Raw genomic sequence first — 17,650 nt, 5'->3', positions numbered from 1 at the left:
TCTATCTATCTATCTATCTATCTATCTATCATAAGCTGTCTGTCTGTCAGTCTATATATCTATCTATCATTAGCTGTCTGTCTGTCTGTCTGTCTATCTATCTCTCTGTCTGTCTCTCTGTCTATCTATCTATCTATCTATCTATCTATCTATCTATCTATCATAAGCTGTCTGTCTGTCAGTCTATATATCTATCTATCATTAGCTGTCTGTCTGTCTGTCTGTCTATCTATCTCTCTGTCTGTCTCTCTGTCTATCTATCTATCTATCTATCTATCTATCTATCTATCTATCTATCTATCTATCTATCTATCTATCTATCTATCTATCTATCTATCTATCTATGCCCACCACCACCTCCTTCACTTGGAAGGACTCTATCTATCTATGCCCACCACCACCTCCTTCACTTGGAAGAACTCTATCTATCTATGCCCACCACCACCTCCTTCACTTGGAAGGACTCTATCTATCTATCTATCTATCTATCTATCTATCTATCTATCTATCTATCTATCTATCTATCATAAGCTGTCTGTCTGTCAGTCTATATATCTATCTATCATTAGCTGTCTGTCTGTCTGTCTGTCTATCTATCTCTCTGTCTGTCTCTCTGTCTATCTATCTATCTATCTATCTATCTATCTATCTATCTATCTATTTATCTATCTATCTATCTATCTATCTATCTATGCCCACCACCACCTCCTTCACTTGGAAGGACTCTATCTATCTATGCCCACCACCACCTCCTTCACTTGGAAGGACTCTATCTATCTATGCCCACCACCACCTCCTTCACTTGGAAGGACTCTATCTATCTATCTATCTATCTATCTATCTATCTATCTATCTATCTATCTATCTATCATAAGCTGTCTGTCTGTCAGTCTATATATCTATCTATCATTAGCTGTCTGTCTGTCTGTCTGTCTATCTATCTCTCTGTCTGTCTCTCTGTCTATCTATCTATCTATCTATCTATCTATCTATCTATCTATCATAAGCTGTCTGTCTGTCAGTCTATATATCTATCTATCATTAGCTGTCTGTCTGTCTGTCTGTCTATCTATCTCTCTGTCTGTCTCTCTGTCTATCTATCTATCTATCTATCTATCTATCTATCTATCTATCTATCTATCTATCATAAGCTGTCTGTCTGTCTGTCTGTCTATCTATCTCTCTGTCTGTCTCTCTGTCTATCTATCTATCTATCTATCTATCTATCTATCTATCTATCTATCTATCTATCTATCTATCTATCTATCTATCTATCTATCTATCTATCTATCTATCTATCTATCTATCTATGCCCACCACCACCTCCTTCACTTGGAAGGACTCTATCTATCTATGCCCACCACCACCTCCTTCACTTGGAAGGACTCTATCTATCTATGCCCACCACCACCTCCTTCACTTGGAAGGACTCTATCTATCTATCTATCTATCTATCTATCTATCTATCTATCTATCTATCTATCTATCTATCTATCTATCTATCTATCTATCTATCATAGCACATAACGATCTGCAATTGTGAATGCTAAACAAATAACAGAAAAAGCAGAAAAACAATCAGCAATCAATTAGTCTGACAATTTTAGAAATGACAATATGCAACTGTACTAAACATGATGACAAAAAAATAAAACACCAAAAATAAGCTGCCTGTCTGTCTGTCTATGATAATCTATCTATCTATCTATCTATCTATCTATCTATCTATCTATCTATCTATCTATCTATCTATCTATCTATCTATCTATCTATCTATCTATCTATCTATCTATCTATCATAGCACATAACGATCTGCAATTGTGAATGCTAAACAAATAACAGAAAAAGCAGAAAAACAATCAGCAATAAATTAGTCTGACAATTTTAGAAATGACAATTTGCAACTGTACTAAACATTATGACAAAAAATAAAACATACCAAAAATAAGCTGCCTGTCTGTCTGTCTATGATAAGTTATCCATCTATCTATCTATCTATCTATCTATCTATCTATCTATCTATCTATCTATCTATCTATCTATCTATCTATCTATCTATCTATCTATCTATCATAAGCTGTCTGTCTGTCAGTCTATATATCTATCTATCATTAGCTGTCTGTCTGTCTGTCTGTCTGTCTGTCTGTCTGTCTGTCTGTCTGTCTATCTATCTATCTATCTATCTATCTATCTATCTATAGCACATAGCGATCTGCAATTGTGAATGCTAAACAAATAACAGAAAAAGCAGAAAAACAATCAGCAATCAATTAGTCTGACAATTTTAGAAATGACAATATGCAACTTTACTAAACATGATGACAAAAAAATAAAACACCAAAAATAAGCTGCCTGTCTGTCTGTCTATGATTATCTATCTATCTATCTATCTATCTATCTATCTATCTATCTATCTATCTATCTATCTATCTATCTATCTATCTATCTATCTATCTATCTATCTATCTATCTATCTATCATAGCACATAACGATCTGCAATTGTGAATGCTAAACAAATAACAGAAAAACAATCAGCAATATATTAATCTGACAATTTTAGAAATGACAATTTGCAACTGTACTAAACATTATGACAAAAAATAAAACATACCAAAAATAAGCTGCCTGTCTGTCTATGATAAGTTATCTATCTATCTATCTATTTATCTATCTATCCATCTATCCATCTATCTATCTATCTATCTATCTATCTATCTATCTATCTATCTATCTATCTATCTATCTATCTATCTATCTATCATAAGCTGTCTGTCTGTCAGTCTATCTATCTATCTATCATAAGCTGTCTGTCTGTCTATCTATCTATCTATCTATCTATCTATCTATCTATCTATCTATCTATCTATCTATCTATCTATCTATCATAAGCTGTCTGTCTGTCTGTCTATCTATCTCTCTGTCTGTCTCTCTATCTATCATAAGCTGTCTGTCTGTCAGTCTATCTATCTATCTATCTATCTATCTATCTATCTATCTATCTCTCTGTCTGTCTCTCTATCTATCATAAGCTGTCTGTCTGTCAGTCTATCTATCTATCTATCTATCTATCTATCTATCTATCATAAGCTGTCTGTCTGTCTATCTATCTCTCTGTCTGTCTCTCTATCTATCTATCTATCTATCTATCAATAATAGCACATAACGATCTGCAATTGTGAATGCTAAACAAATAACAGAAAAAGCAGAACAACAATCAGCAATAAATTAGTCTGACAATTTTAGAAATGACAATTTGCAACTGTAAATACGAAACATGATGACAAAAATAAAACACTCCCACCCTTAAGAACAAACTCGTTTGTAGAAAAAAAAAAAAACTAGACTCTCGAGAGAGCATCAGCCAAAACATTCTCCGAACCCTTTTTATGTCTGATATCGAGGTTATAGTTCTGGACAATAAGAGCCCAACGCATCAACCGCTGATTGTGATTATACATTCGAGTTAAAAACACGAGAGGATTGTGATCTGTATATACCACAATCGGAAGACTACTAGAACCAAGATAAACCTCAAAGTGTTGTAATGAGAGTAACAAAGCAAGAGCTTCTTTTTCAATAGTTGAATAATTCAGCTGATGTTTATTAAACTTACGAGAGTAATAACTAATAGGATGTTCTATTCCATTGGCATCCTCTTGGATAAGAACTCCCCCAGCACCCACAGCACTTGCATCAACCTCCAATTTAAAATGCTGAGCACAGTCAGGTGCCATTAAAACAGGTGCATTGCACATCAGAGTTTTGACTGAATCAAAAGCATGTTGACTCTCAACTGACCACTCATAAGATTTAGATGGACTAAGCAGTGAAGTAAGGGGACTCACAACGGTCGAGAAATTCTTACAGAAACCACGATAATAGCCTGCCATTCCCAAGAACCTCCTCAACTCTCTGCGGGAGGTAGGAATTGGGAATTCGGCTATGGCAGTTACCTTGGCCTCTACTGGTCGCACTTGGCCTTGACCAACCTCCTTACCAAGGTAAGTAACAGTTGCTTTGCCAAATTCACATTTCGCTAAATTAAGTGTCAAAATTGCTTTAGCAAGTCGCTCAAACACTGTTCTCAACAGGCTAATGTGTTCCTCTCCAACTCAACGAATACAACACCAAATCATCAAGATACGCATTGCAATTCGGTACATCATGTAAAACGATGTTAACGAGGCGCTGGAAAGTTGCTGGGGCATTTCTAAGCCCGAAAGCCATTGCCGTATACTGGAGGAAATTATCTGAGGTTACAAAGGCTGAAATCTCTGAAGCTTTTGAGGTGAGTCGAACTTGCCAATATCCTTTTAGCATATCAAGCTTTGTAACAAAACGTGCAGAACCGATGTTATCTATACAATCCTCCATCCGAGGTAACGGGTAACTGTCTGGCACAGTCATAGCATTTACCTTACGGTAATCTGTGCAGAATCTGAATGTGCCATCGGATTTGGGAACAAGTAGGCATGGAGAACTCTACGGACTGCAACTGGACTTGGCCAAACCATTTTCCAACAGATACTCTACCTCTTGACTCATAACAGATCTTTTCATTGAGTTTACACGATAAGCATGTTGCTTAATGGGACGAGCTCCATTCACATCAATATCATGTTTCAGAACATTTGTTTGTGTAGGAACATCACCAAACAGACATTTAAAATCAGAAAGTAATTTTACAATGTCTATTCTCTGATCCACAGTCAAATGATTAAGATACGAGTGAAGATCTTCTAAAATCTCAGAATTTGCCAACCTTACACCCTGCTGAAAAGCATGGCGAAGCACCACACCATCCGTGTCCACCTCCAAGATACCAGGAGATGACTTCCGGTCCACGGCTATCGCAACAGAAGAGACAGCGGGCCCTGCCGTCTGTTCCGCAACACTCGCCGTTGACGACTCTCTAGTATAATAAGCTTTCAACATGTTTAGATGACAAACACGGGTTTTTCGTTTTCGATCAGGTGTATACAACATATAATCAGTTTCACTCATTCTCTTTTTCACAACATACGGACCAAAGAAACGAGCAGATAAAGATGATCCTGGGACAGGTAACAACACAAGCACTTCGTCACCAGGTTGAAAAGATCGCGCTACTGATCGTTTATCATATGTACCCTTCATATCTTTCTGAGCATTTGCAAGCCAGTCTCTAGCTAGCGACCAAGCAGTATGAAGACGATCTCGAAACTGGCTCACATAATCCAGTACACTAGTGTTTGTTTTCGAATTAGGTGCTAAAATTCGTTCTTTAAGAACTTTCAACGAGCCTCTAACTTGGTGTCCGAACACAAGTTCGGCTGGACTAAAACCAAGAGATTCTTGAATGGTCTTTCTAACAGCAAACAGAACTAAGGGAACTCCCTCATCCCAATCGTTAACAGTGTCCTGGCAATATTTCTTAAGCATTGACTTAAGGGTTTGGTGAAAACGCTCAAGTGCGCCCTGGCTCTGCGGATGGTACGCACTTGAGACTCGATGAGAAATTGCTAGTGATTCAAGTGCTTGTTTAAAAAGTTTAGATAAAAAATTCGTACCTTGATCGGTTTGCACTACTTTTGGAAGTCCAAACGTGGAAAAGAATTTCACCAATGCCTTGCTGACCACAGGCGCAGTGATTTTTCTTAGAGGAATCGCCTCTGGAAATCTGGTGGCCACACACATGATAGTTAACAAAAACTGGTTACCAGACTTAGTTTTCGGTAATGGACCGACACAGTCAACCATCACATGTTCGAATGGTTCTCCAATCGCGGGTATAGGAATCAAAGGAGCAGGTGGAATTTTCTGATTTGGCTTTCCAACGATCTGACAGGTATGGCAAGTACGACAGTAATAAGCAACATCTTTTTTTAATCCCGGCCAAAAGAAATGACTCAAAATCCTATTATATGTCTTGGTAACTCCTAAATGACCAGCAAGCTGGTGATCATGAGCTAAGAACAAGACATGTTGACGATAGGAAAACGGGACCACAATTTGATAAACAACATTCCAATCTGAATTCTCGTCAGCATGAGAACATCACTTTCTCATCAGTAAGTCCTTATCAATGAAGTAAGCAAATTTCTTATCCTTAACGACATCAAGAGAAACAGCAGAATTAAAAGCAGTGACAAGTGTTTTATCCTCTTTCTGTGCAGCAATAATTTTCTCACGTGACACAGGTAATTTAAGTAACTCTGCATCAGACTCAACTACACCTTTGTTTTCTATTTTTGAACTATTTTTCTTTTCAAGATTCACATCCAGTAATGTATCACCAGACAACAGTGGGAACATGAACGAGTTAGACAGATCAACTACATCACCTACTCTGCGCGACTGGGCGCGTGTGACGGCGCAAGCTGGAAAAACATCATAGTAAGTTTCAGACAATCCTTCTAACTCACAGAACGCATTTGGTTCCTCAACAACTTCAATAACAGACATTACCTTCCCACCTGCCAGGTCATTTCCAAGGATAAAATCAACACCCTTCACAGGGAGTGAAGGACACACAGCAACTCTAACAAGACCAGTACACAGTTCACTCTGTAAGTGCACATAATGCAACGGAAATTTCACACAACCCATTTCGATTCCCTGCACGATCACACTAGAACCACAGAAGGTATTGTCAGACAGACAACTGTATTTTACCTGCATGGCACCAGTGTCCCTGAGTATTCTTATTTCTTCTTGGTCCTCCATTTTTCCAGACAGAGATATTAACCCTTTTGACACAAAGGGCCGATAACTCTCATCAATTCTCTCCTCAGTATTCACCGTAGCCGCAGATTTAAAAGCTTTCACAAACCCCACGCCCTTTGGTTGTGGCTGCTGCTTGCGCTTCAATGCCAAACAATCAGCAATCACATGCCCTTTCTTGTGACAGTAAAAACATTCACGCTCCTCTTTATTACGAGGTGGGCTAAATCTTGAACGTGACGTTTGAGATTGCGAGCTGTCAATCTGTAACTTTTCAGGACGTGCAGAGGCAAATACATTCTTGTGGGTTAAAACAAACTCATCTGAGAGTACAGCTGCGTGTGATAGGGTAGTTACCTTCTGTTCATTAAGATATACTACAATGCGGTCAGATAAACATCCTTTAAACTCCTCTAGCAACATCAACTCTCTTAAAGAGTCAAGATCACTCACTTTACTGGCGGTACACCATTTATCAAACAACACTCCTTTCTCCCTAGCAAATTCCACAAATGTTTGTGTAGGACTCTTTTTGTGTTTTCTAAAACGTTGCCTATAAGCCTCCGGAACTAACTCATATGCTCGTAGGATAGCAGACTTCACAGACTCATATTTCAGACTCTCTTCTAGTGATAACGTAGAACAAATTTCTTGCGCTTTACCAAATAACCTACATTGCAAAAGCAAAGACCAAACCTCCTTAGGCCAATGAAGAGAAGTTGCGATGCGTTCAAACGCACTGAAATAAGAATCTACTTCTGTTTCTCTAAATTGAGGAACGAGTGCAATGTGTTTACTCAAGTCAAAGGCATCTGGGGCTAAACCACCGCGCGGCGGAGGAGAAGAAGCTGGAGCGGTGTTCAACTGTACAGCTGAGCTGTACAGCTGAGCTAGTAGTAATTTTGGATGCCTCCAGCTCAAGCTGCCTCAGTTTCACCTGCTTCTCTGCCTCGATTTCCAACTTGCGCACCTCCAACTGCAAGTTCAGGTCAGCTTGGCGCGCCTGGGCTCTCTCTTGCGCTTCATAATGCAAACGGGCAAGGCAGACCTTCAGTCGCGTGCCTTCCTGTGAATCAACAGAACTGGGTGAAAACGGCTCAAACGGTGGTAAGCCGGCCTTGGCTTCGGCCTCCGCCTCCACGTCAGCATCAGCTCCACCACTCTGCTTGTCCTTCTCCCCAAAACAGAATTGCGCCAGAGTAAAAGTAAATAATCGAACAAAACAGTAAATCAAAAATTATAACAAAACAACAGATGTTGGCATGAGCAAATAACAAATAAAGCGAGGCAGAAACCAAGTAACAATGACAGCAAAACCAGTAAAACAAAAAGAGCCTCCATTCACTCCTTTCCAGCGTCCTTTTATCTGCCAGCGGAAACGTTACTGGCAGCGGATAGGTCGACGTCACATCGCTTGATGATGACTGATAGTCTCGTGAGCCAATCAGTGGTCAAGGAAGACGGTCTAAGAGATCGACAGGAAGAAAGAGAGAGAGAGACAGAAAACAAACACAGGCAGTCCCACAAAGCACCTATGAACGTAACAATAAGTATACCAAAAATAAGCTGTCTGTCTGTCTATGATAACCTATTTATCTATCTATCTATCTATCTATCTATCTATCTATCTATCTATCTATCTATCTATCTATCTATCTATCTATCTATCTTAGCACATAACGATCTGCAATTGTGAATGCTAAACAAATAAAAGAAAAAGCAGAACAACAATCAGCAATAAATTAGTCTGACAATTTTAGAAATGACAATTTGCAACTGTAAATACGAAACATGATGACAAAAAATAGAATATACAAAAAATAAGCTGTCTGTCTATGATAATCTATCTATCTATCTATCTATCTATCTATCTATCTATCTATCTATCTATCTATCTATCTATCTATCTATCTATCTATCATAAGCTGTCTATCTATATATCTATCTATAATAAACTGTCTGTCTGTCTGTCTATATATCTATCTTTCATAAACTATCTATCTCTCTATCTATCTGTCTGTGGGTCTATCTATCTATCTATTTATTATTGCACATAACGATCTGCAATTGTGAATGGTAAACAATTTACAGAAAAACATAACAATCAGCAATCAATCAATCTGACAATTTTAGAAATGACAATCTGCAACTGTAAATACTAAACATGATGACAAAAAATAAAACATACCAAAAATAAGCTGTCTGTCTGTCTATGATAAGCTATCTATCTATCTATCTATCTATCTATCTATCTATCTATCTATCTATCTATCTATAATAAACTGTCTGTCTGTCTATCTATCTATCATAAACTATCTATCTATCTATAATAAACTGTCTGTCTGTCTGTCTATCTATCATAAACTATCTATCTATCTATCTGTCTGTAGGTCTATCTATCTATCTATCTATCTATCATCTATCTATCTATCTATCTATCTATAATAAACTGTCTATCTATCTGTCTATCAATGATAAACTATCTATCTATCTATCTATCTATCTATCTATCTATCTATCTATCTATCTATCTATCTATCAATCTGCAATTGTGAATGCTAAACAATTAACAGAAAAACATGACAACAATAAGCAATCAATCAATCTGACAATTTTAGAAATGACAATCTGCAACTGTAAATATTAAACATGATGACAAAAAATTAAATATACCAAAAATAAGCTGTCTGTCTATGATAAGCTTTCTATCTATCTATCTATCTATCTATCTATCTATCTATCTATCTATCTATCTATCTATCTATCTATCTATCTCTCTATCTATCTGTCTGTGGGTCTATCTATCTATCTATTTATTATTGCACATAACAATCTGCAATTGTGAATGGTAAACAATTTACAGAAAAACATAACAATCAGCAATCAATCAATCTGACAATTTTAGAAAAGACAATCTGCAACTGTAAATACTAAACATGATGACAAAAAATAAAACATACCAAAAATAAGCTGTCTGTCTGTCTATGATAAGCTATCTATCTATCTATCTATCTATCTATCTATCTATCTATCTATCTATAATAAACTGTCTGTCTGTCTATCTATCTATCATAAACTATCTATCTATCTATAATAAACTGTCTGTCTGTCTGTCTATCTATCATAAACTATCTATCTATCTATCTATCTGTCTGTAAGTCTATCTATCTATCTATCTATCATCTATCTATCTATCTATCTATAATAAACTGTCTATCTATCTGTCTATCAATGATAAACTATCTATCTATCTATCTATCTATCTATCTATCTATCTATCTATCAATCTGCAATTGTGAATGCTAAACAATTAAAAGAAAAACATGACAACAATAAGCAATCAATCAATCTGACAATTTTAGAAATGACAATCTGCAACTGTAAATATTAAACATGACAAAAAATTAAATATACCAAAAATAAGCTGTCTGTCTGTCTATGATAAGCTTTCTATCTATCTATCTATCTATCTATCTATCTATCTATCTATCTATCTATCTATCTATCTATCTATCTATCTATCTATCTATCTGTAGGTCTATCCATCTATCTGTAGGTCTATCTATAATAAACTGTCTGTCTATCTATCTATCTATCTGTCTATCTATAATAAACTGTCTGTCTGTCTGTCTGTCTGTCTATCTATCTATCTATCTATCTCTAGGTCTATCTATCTATCTATCTATCTATATATAATAAACTGTCTGTCTATCTATCTATCTATCTATCTATAATAAACTGTCTGTCTATCTATCATTCTGTCTATCTATAATAAACTATCTATCTATCTGTCTGTAGTTCTTTCTATCTATCTATCTATCTATCTATCTATCTGTAGGTCTATCCATCTATCTATCTGTCTATCTATAATAAACTGTCTGTCTGTCTGTCTGTCTGTCTGTCTATCTATCTATCTATCTCTAGGTCTATCTATCTATCTATCTATATATAATAAACTGTCTGTCTATCTATCTATCTATCTATCTATAATAAACTGTCTGTCTATCTATCATTCTGTCTATCTATAATAAACTATCTATCTATCTGTCTGTAGTTCTTTCTATCTATCTATAATAAATTGTCTATCTATCTATCTATCATAAGCTGTCTGTCTGTCAGTCTATCTATCTATCATAAGCTGTCTGTCTGTCTGTCTGTCTATCTATCTCTCTGTCTGTCTCTGTCTATCTATCTATCTGTCTATCTGTCTATCTATAATAAACTGTCTGTCTGTCTGTCTGTCTATCTATCTATCTATCTCTAGGTCTATCTATCTATCTATCTATCTATATATAATAAACTGTCTGTCTATCTATCTATCTATCTATCTATAATAAACTGTCTGTCTATCTATCTATCATTCTGTCTATCTATAATAAACTATCTATCTATCTGTCTGTAGTTCTTTCTATCTATCTATAATAAATTGTCTATCTATCTATCATAAGCTGTCTGTCTGTCAGTCTATCTATCTATCATAAGCTGTCTGTCTGTCTGTCTGTCTATCTATCTCTCTGTCTGTCTCTATCTATCTATCTATCTATCTATCTATCTATCTATCTATCTATCTATCTGCAACTGTAAATACTAAACATGATGAAAAAAAATTAAGTATACCAAAAATAAGCTGTCTGTCTGTCTATGATAACCTACCTACCTATCTATCTATCTATCTATCTATCTATCTATCTATCTATCTATCTATCTATCTATCTATCTATCTATCTATTATAGCACATAGCGATCTGCAATTGTGAATGCTAAACAAATAACAGAAAAAGCAGAAAAACAATCAGCAATCAATTAGTCTGACAATTTTAGAAATGACAATATACAACTGTACTAAACATGATGACAAAAAAATAAGTATACCAAAAATAAGCTGTCTGTCTCTCTATGATAATCTATCTATCTATCTATCTATCTATCTATCTATCTATCTATCTATCTATCTATCTATCTATCTATCTTAGCACATAACGATCTGCAATTGTGAATGCTAAACAAATAAAAGAAAAAGCAGAAAAACAATCAGCAATCAATTAGTCTGACAATTTTAGAAATGACAATATACAACTGTACTAAACATGATGACAAAAAAATAAGTATACCAAAAATAAGCTGTCTGTCTCTCTATGATAATCTATCTATCTATCTATCTATCTATCTATCTATCTATCTATCTATCTATCTATCTATCTATCTATCTATCTATCTATCTTAGCACATAACGATCTGCAATTGTGAATGCTAAACAAATAAAAGAAAAAGCAGAAAAACAATCAGCAATCAATTAGTCTGACAATTTTAGAAATGACAATATACAACTGTACTAAACATGATGACAAAAAAATAAGTATACCAAAAATAAGCTGTCTGTCTCTCTATGATAATCTATCTATCTATCTATCTATCTATCTATCTATCTATCTATCTATCTATCTATCTATCTATCTATCTATCTTAGCACATAACGATCTGCAATTGTGAATGCTAAACAAATAAAAGAAAAAGCAGAACAACAATCAGCAATAAATTAGTCTGACAATTTTAGAAATGACAATTTGCAACTGTAAATACGAAACATGATGACAAAAAATAGAATATACAAAAAATAAGCTGTCTGTCTATGATAAGCTATCTATCTATCTATCTATCTATCTATCTATCTATCTATCTATCTATCATAAGCTGTCTATCTATATATCTATCTATAATAAACTGTCTGTCTGTCTGTCTATATATCTATCTTTCATAAACTATCTATCTCTCTATCTATCTGTCTGTAGGTCTATCTATCTATCTATTTATTATTGCACATAACGATCTGCAATTGTGAATGGTAAACAATTTACAGAAAAACATAACAATCAGCAATCAATCAATCTGACAATTTTAGAAATGACAATCTCCAACTGTAAATACTAAACATGACGACAAAAAATAAAACACCAAAAATAAGCTGTCTGTCTGTCTATGATAAGCTATCTATCTATCTATCTATCTATCTATCTATCTATCTATCTATCTATCTATCTATCTATAATAAACTGTCTGTCTGTCTGTCTATCTATCTATCTATCTATCTATCATAAATTATCTATCTATCTATAATAAACTGTCTGTCTGTCTGTCTATCTATCATAAACTATCTATCTATCTATCTGTCTGTAGGTCTATCTATCTATCTATCTATAAATAATAAACTGTCTATCTATCTGTCTATCAATGATAAACTATCTATCTATCTATCTATCTATCTATCTATCTATCTATCTAACAATCTGCAATTGTGAATGCTAAACAATTAACAGAAAAAGCAGAAAAACAATCAGCTATCAATTAGTCTGACAATTTTAGAAATGACAATATACAACTGTACTAAACATGATGACAAAAAATAAAACATACCAAAAATAAGCTGTCTGTCTATGATAAGTTATCTATCTATCTATCTATCTATCTATCTATCATAAGCTGTCTGTCTGTCAGTCTATCTATCTATCTATCTATCTATCTATCTATCTATCATAAGCTGTCTGTCTGTCTGTGTCTGTCTATCTATCTCTCTGTCTGTCTCTGTCTATCTATCTATCTGTCTGTCTGTCTATCTTTCTATCTATCTATCTGTCAGTCTTTCTTTCTATCTATCTATCTATCTATCTATCTATCTATCTATCTATCTATCTATCTATCTATCTATCTATCATAAGCTGTCTGTCTGTCTGTCTATCTATCTCTCTGTCTCTGTCTATCTATCTATCTGTCTGTCTGTCTATCTTTCTATCTATCTGTCAGTCTATCTTTCTATCTATCTATCTATCTGCAACTGTAAATACTAAACATGATGAAAAAAAATTAAGTATACCAAAAATAAGCTGTCTGTCTGTCTATGATAACCTATCTATCTATCTATCTATCTATCTATCTATCTATCTATCTATCTATCTATCTATCTATTATAGCACATAGCGATCTGCAATTGTGGATGCTAAACAAATAACAGAAAAAGCAGAAAAACAATCAGCAATCAATTAGTCTGACAATTTTAGAAATGACAATATGCAACTGTACTAAACATGATGACAAAAAAATAAAACATACCAAAAATAAGCTGCCTGTCTGTCTGTCTATGATAAGTTATCTATCTATCTATCTATCTATCTATCTATCTATCTATCTATCTATCTATCTATCTATCTATCTATCTATCTATCTATCTATCTATCTATCTATCTATCTATCTATCTATCCATCTATCATAAGCTGTCTGTCTATCTATCTATCTATCCATCTATCTATCGTAAGCTGTCTGTCTGTCTATCTATCTATCTATAATAAACTGTCTGTCTATCTATCTATTTATCATAAACTATCTATCTATCTATCTATCTGTCTATCTATCTATCTATCTATCTATCTATCTATCTATCTATCTAGCTGTCTATCTATCTATCTATCTATCTATCTATCTATCTATCTATCTATCTATCTATCTATCTATCTATCTATCTATCTATCTATCTATCTATCTATCTATCTATCTATCTATCTATCTATCTATGCCCACCACCATCTCCTTCACTTGGAAGGACTCTATCTATCTATCTATCTATCTATCTATCTATCTATCTATTATAGCACATAGTGATCTGCAATTGTGAATGCTAAACAAATAACAGAAAAAGCAGAACAACAATCAGCAATAAATTAGTCTGACAATTTTAGAAATGACTATTTGCAACTGTAAATACGAAACATGATGACAAAAAAATTAAATATACCAAAAATAAGCTGTCTGTCTGTCAATGTTAATCTATCTATCTATCTATCTATCTATCTATCTATCTATCTATCTATCTATCTATCTATCTATCTATCTATCTATCATGATGAGGCAAGGACGAAGCAGAGAGAGAATCCATACGCAAAACTAATTTAATGAAACAAACAGAAACTCCAGGGAAAACAAAGGAACACAGAACTCAGGACAGGAACATGGAAACAGCTACAACGACCGACAAACCACAACTGAAACACAGAGGTATAAATACACAGACAGACAAGCTAAACAAGATAACAAGGGGGCGTGGTTAATCAAAGACACCTGGGAAGACTAATCAACATAACAGGAGACAGCTAAACATAAAAAGACAGGGGAACACATGACAGACAAGAACAAGACAAAACCCACACCGTGACATAATCTATCTATCTATCTATCTATCTATCTATCTATCTATCTATCTATCTATCCATCTTTCATAAACTGTCAGTTAGGGGTGGGCGGTATGACCAAAATTCTGTTTCACGGTATGACTAATTTTATTTCACGGTAACAATATATTTCACGATATAGTAATTTATACATGTAGTTATTCTCTGACAAAAAAGGCTTTGAATAATTTTTCTTTTATTTGGTCAATTATTTATTTGGTAAACTATTTTTAATAGCTAAATATAGTAAACAAAACACTCTCATCAACTTGTAGATGAACTGCCCCCAACTGATTGATAATAAATACAACTTGTAGGTGCAATTAAGAGTGTTGCTGAATAATTTTTCAATCTCATGTTATTGCTCTACTTCATCAATCAGTTTATAATATCTGAATATTTTGTATTGAACTATTCTATTCATAATAAATTAGTTACTTCCTTTTAATTTGGGAGGATATTAGTACATACTAGTTATGTTTAAATGTTTTCCCGGTACATTTTTTTTTGCCATGTCTGCTTATTATACTGCGTTTTAAAGGGTTTGTTTAGCTCTTTTTGTGATATCTGGCAACCCGTCACCTGGAGCTTTAATCAAGAGAGGTTCAGAAGTGTCAAGTTCATCAAGTTCATAAGTGACTAGGAGAACAGCAGTATGAAAACCGAACAGCAGCTACTGTTAGTGTTGACTAAATGTTAGTGTGTAAATTATACACACCTTGTAACTGCGTCATTATTTTACATAGCTCGGTGAACACAGACACACCGCGCAGGGCTGTGCGTGTGCACGCGCGCGTCTTTTGCATCAGTAAAATGCGATCGGTTAATTTGAGTGACAAGTTGTAATCACGCATTGAATCAAAGGAAGATTTTATCAGCTGGTTCAGTGGCCAATTGTTTGGAGATAGAAATATATAACTCGCGCTGCATATTTAGTAATTTTGCCTCAGATACAGGATTATACATTCGCTTTAATAAGCAGGTTGTTCATTACCACAGCAACCGCTCGCGTGTCATGCTGAATGCGATTTTTGTGTTTAAAAAGTAACTATACATAAGAAACGGAAAGATGCGGATAACTATACATTATTTAAGATTATTTCTATTCGTTACGATATTGATATATGAACTGTTGTTGTCAAGGAGGCTTCATGATTTCCCCGTTGCGATCGTGCACTCCTCTAACTGTAGCCTACGGGTGCCACACTGCTCTAGTTGACTGCTGCGCATTTTCCCCCGAAAATATCACATTAACAACAACCCTTTAGAAAACGTAATTCCCTTGTGGATCCTCTTGATCTGCTTTCTCCATGTTTCTTTGACAAATCTCAGTGTCTTAGTCTCTCGCACGCTGCATGTGAGTTAACCACGCCCACTTATTTACATGTCGCGGTATACACGGAATAAAAAAATCTTTTACGGTTGACATTTTCTACCGCGGTAACGATATATACCGTCATACCGCCCAGCCCTACTGTCAGTCTATCTATCTATCTATCTATAATAAACTGTCTGTCTGTCTGTCTGTCTATCTATCATAAACTATATATCTATCTATCTATCTGTCTATCTATCTGTCTGTAGGTCTATCTATCTATCAATAATAAACTGCCTATCTATCTATCTATCTATCTATCTATCTATCTATCTATCTATCTATCTATCTATCTATAGCACATAACAATCTGCAATTGTGAATGCTAAACTCATTCACTTGGTAGCAAGGGGGTAATCTTTCAGAAAAAACTGAAGCTTCCTCGGGGGCCGCCATTGATTAGCAGACCATCACCTGCTGTTAGCATTCTATTTACTCCCATTCATTTTGGCGTCACTTTGACAGCGAATAACTTTACATCTGAGGCGTTTAAAGACTCCATTTGTCCATTATTTATTTCTAAAGAAACACGAAAATAAAAGGCTCCATTACCTTGTATCTTACGTTATGGCCCCATAGAAGCAGTTTTTGTAAAAATAGGCTAACGATTGCTTCATAACCACGGCAATCGGGGGGACGTGGAGGCAAAATGACAAAATAATTAATCAGAATACTTAACAAAAGTTTCTCCTTCTCCTAGCTCATGGACACCTCCTACTCACACTCTCCGTCTGTGCAAGTTTCGGAAGGGAATGATTCAGATTTCTCTTGGCACAGCTAGAAGACAGACAGGTTACTCACGTCACATCTACGTCGTCAAGCTCAGTTTGAGTCTGCGCAGTACGGTCAGCCATCAGGAAGTGAGTGCTTCTGATTGACTTCACTTTTCTCCGTTGAATCCAATGGGGTCGCTGTGTCCATTTCTTTTACTGTCTATGCTTGGTAGTAGTAGCAATACATATACTGACCTTAGTGGTCAGCTGCTGCAGAGCGTGCCAAAATCGAAATTGATGATGAGATGTAGAGGAAAATATCTAGTGGAAAATGAGAATGTTATGTTAATCGTAAGCACACATTGTAAAAGAAGCGTCTAAATATCTTTTGGCCACTTCAATGAAGTAGCAACTCTCTCAAAGTGGGAGAAATACTTCTCTCCCTCTTTTTCAGAAAAAGGAGGAACCATTCTAATATGTTTTCCATTATCAAAAACCTGCTCTACCCTTTTTGAGAAGACTCGGAGGGAACCACAAAAGGTGAAACAGGCGGATGACCCTCAGGTCTCCTACCTGCCAACTCCAACTCAATTTTTTTTAAGGACAAAGGTACGCTCGCGCTCCTTTTCCTGTACCTCCAA

At 35.2% G+C, this 17,650-nt stretch overlaps 3 protein-coding genes across 3 annotated transcripts in view; 1 reads left to right on the top strand and 2 right to left on the bottom strand.

The window, feature by feature from the left end:
• Nucleotides 1–4,836, bottom strand: part of LOC309494781 (uncharacterized protein) — a 95,706-nt gene extending 90,870 nt beyond the window's left edge. Inside the window, exon 1 of the mRNA XM_082164187.1 lies at nucleotides 4,765–4,836. The gene's annotated coding sequence lies outside the window, so the exon portion shown is untranslated. The remainder of the gene's footprint in view (nucleotides 1–4,764) is intronic.
• The window catches only part of LOC309494367 (uncharacterized protein), a 154,875-nt gene that overhangs the window by 87,189 nt on the left and 50,036 nt on the right, over nucleotides 1–17,650 (top strand). The window lies entirely within an intron of this gene.
• Nucleotides 1–17,650, bottom strand: part of LOC309494326 (uncharacterized protein) — a 60,469-nt gene that overhangs the window by 104 nt on the left and 42,715 nt on the right. The gene's annotated exons all lie outside the window — the stretch shown is intronic.

The sequence above is a fragment of the Leuciscus leuciscus genome (genome assembly GCF_965113295.1).
Source record: "Leuciscus leuciscus genome assembly, chromosome: 3".
Lineage (NCBI taxonomy): Eukaryota > Metazoa > Chordata > Actinopteri > Cypriniformes > Leuciscidae > Leuciscus > Leuciscus leuciscus.
This window is presented reverse-complemented; position numbering and strand designations above follow the sequence as displayed.